Below are 3,321 nucleotides of genomic sequence, written 5' to 3'. Positions count from 1 at the left end.
TAAGGCAACAAAGATGCCAACTCTGGTTATTCTTAGAAATATCAACAAAGTACTATTTTTCAGCCAAGTCACCCATCCATTCATTGTTAAAATTACTGAATTTTTCTGTATCTACCATTGCACCCTTCAGAAAAGCAACTTAAAAGACAGTTGCTGGGTAGGTGTTTTAAAAAAACAAGGAATAAAAGAATAAAGGAAATGAAAGACATATCTTTTCTAACTTTCAGTTTCTTGAGCACATTTTTAAGGCATTTATTTCTAATATAGGATATTACACCAAATTTCAATAAAATAGCTTTAAATTTATTTATTTATTTATTTATTTATTTATTTATTTATTTATTTATTTATCGTATGTATGTTGAGACAAGGTCTCCCTGAGGCCACAAATGGCCTAGAACTTGCTGGCCTTGATGTCACAGAGATCCACATGCCTCTCTTTCTTGAGTGTTGGGATTAACGATGTGTACCTCCACACCAGGCTTTATTTAGATATTTAAAGGCATGCTACTGGAGAACAAAATGCAGTGAAAATATATATTTAAAAATAGTATCAATAATGATAGAAGCTATTATCATTCATTTGTTGTTGGTAATTGTGTAGTAAACTTGGTGGCCAATGAGGCAGTGGAATAGTCTAAATCGTGTTTAAGAAGTGCCAATCTTGTGCCAACTACACTGCTGCTACTAAATTTTCCCCATTAATTTTCATAGTAAATATGACAGCAATTATTACCATTTTGCAAAGTGGAAGAAAACTTCAATGTCATGAATGATAATCCACAAGTTCTTTCAGAGTCATTTAAGTATTTTAATTTTATATTTTGAGAAAATAAACTTGAATGTGTGAGATGCATCCTTGCATACTTTACTTTTGACTGGTACTTGTGATTTTTTTTTGAGACTTTCCCTCCTGCTACAGCGATCATCTTGGAAATATTCCTTCTCCATATTCTTAAGTGTATAATAAAGATCATGAAAAGTCATTATTACTTCTTCCAACAGAAAGATTAAGCTCTAAATATTTTGTCTTAGTGCCAGGAAACTAAATATTATTGTCTAGGGCACAGAGTGCCTATGTCTTTTCCCATTCTTCATTTTTTCAGAAAAATTCCTTTCTGTTGTTAATTTTCTTTTCAAGGTATGACATCCTATGATAGTGGAAAATAAATGACAGTTTCCTCCAACTTTAGCGTGACTAGGCTGTTAAGATTATAAATGTGCATTCCCAGACACTTGAACATTGTTCACAAATTGGATTTTTGAAGTGTTAGCAATGTTCTCTGTGAGGGATTAATATCTCCTTCAATAGAGATGGAGGAGGAGCCTCCACAGTCCAATATTCCACAGACTTTATCACTCAGTTTTAAAGCTCGAGACTCCCAGTAGTCTCGAACAATTTTTCATCTCTTAATCTTACATTTCTGCTTTGCTAGCAACATCACATATTTTCAGTGCATACTCAGATTTTGTGTATGAATACTCAGATTTCATCCTTATTTTCGTGTCAGTCCATCTTATTTCAAAGGCTTCAAGGCAAGAACCTCAGTAAAAACATGTTACTTCACTTATCTTCTTTACCTTGCAAAATCCAGGGTGAATACATGGAAGAGAAACAAATGAGTTCAACAGCATCTTCATCAAAGGCAGAGCCAATTGCATCTCCATTCATCACAGAGAACTCTACCTTTGCAGGAGAAGGCAGCTCTGTGGTGGAAATTTACTTTCTTGTGAGGAGTCTGGGGCATCATGCGCTCTTTCTTTATTCCTAGCTACTCGATAAAATTTCTAGAAAAAAATATTTTGAGAACCCAATTTATACAACCTCTTCTTAGAGCTAAATGGATCATCCATTATACAAACTTGGTAACAATACCAAGTCTTGCAAGAATTGGGGGAGGGGGGTCTTCATATGCGTCCTGCTAAATGGAGTATCTACTCCAAATACTTTCCTTTTAAAGACACTTATAATCTGTCTACTCATTCAGTTGTGCAGATAAACAAATTAATTTCATTTTAAGAAATAAAAGTCTAGAGATTTTCATAATACAGATGCAGAAACATCAGAGGAACACACTTTTAACTGAAAACTAAAACACTAATAATTGAAATATTATTTAATCAAACAACTATAAGATTTCAAACGCGCTTCTAAAGAGCAGGAAGATTGGAGAGAAGCATACATTCATGAAGTCTGTAGCTACACATGAGAAAAGAGGATTTGATATGTGGTAAATGAATTCATTTTCATGAAGAATCATTTACATGTTACAAAGCAAAACTTCATTATTATGTAACTGACATAATTTAGTAACAGAAACACACAACTGCTTAATATTCTCTGGTCATACTTAAAAAATAATGTTCTGGTATTAGTCATTTTTCTATTTATTTTCCAAAACGAAATTACCTTTGCATAGTTTTAAAATAGTACTATAAATAAAAATAACCATAGTTTACACACACACACACACACACACACACACACACACACGATAAACTTTTGTTTTTACAAATTAAAGTTTAATGTAAAATTTGAAGTTTTGATATATAATTTTTCCCTAATAAAGTACTATTTATCCAGTTTTAGAGCTGTCTATAACTTTGATTTTTACAGCATTTATTTGTCATTAAATAGGCATTATGTGTATTCCAAAAATCTAATTGTATAAGCCAGTTATGTAAGTAAATTTGTTTATACATGTACGTAACAATATAGTAAAAATATAGTGGGCATATTATAGTCTTCTTATAAATTTAATTTCACTAAATGTGATATTGATAAGCTTATTTGCAGTCATTAAAATTAAAAATATAATATTTATTTTATTTTCCTTTGTCGATACTTGAGACTCAATTTAGAGTTTACCCTATCATTCCTCATTTAGTTTAGTGCGTTTCTTTACATTTGTAGAGAACCCCCACAAAAAACATATGATAATTATATGCTTTTCTATCTAACTACTTCATTAAGATAGGTTTCTTGATTCAAGTTTGGAATAACTAGATGTATATACTTTTTAGACATTAAATATTTAATTATCTTTTAGAAAATTAGTAAATATCAAAACCCTCATTAGAAGTCTTTCTTAAATTTCAGTCTGACTATGTAAACCAGAAAGTATTCAATTTCTTGGATACCTATGCATTTATAGAGTTTACCAAATCCTTTGAGACCTCACATGATAAAACCAGTTAGAAACATGCAGCTGTATTTTGACTTATTACCTTCTCTGTATTACTTGAATGTAGCTGGTGTTTTTCTTTTATCCTTTTCAATTGAAACATTTTTTTTATTTTTAACTCAAGCTTGAGTTAAAT

This window comes from Nannospalax galili, unplaced genomic scaffold, assembly GCF_000622305.1.
Source record: "Nannospalax galili isolate Female #2095 unplaced genomic scaffold, S.galili_v1.0 scaffold433, whole genome shotgun sequence".
Taxonomy (NCBI): Eukaryota; Metazoa; Chordata; class Mammalia; order Rodentia; family Spalacidae; genus Nannospalax; species Nannospalax galili.
This window is presented reverse-complemented; position numbering follows the sequence as displayed.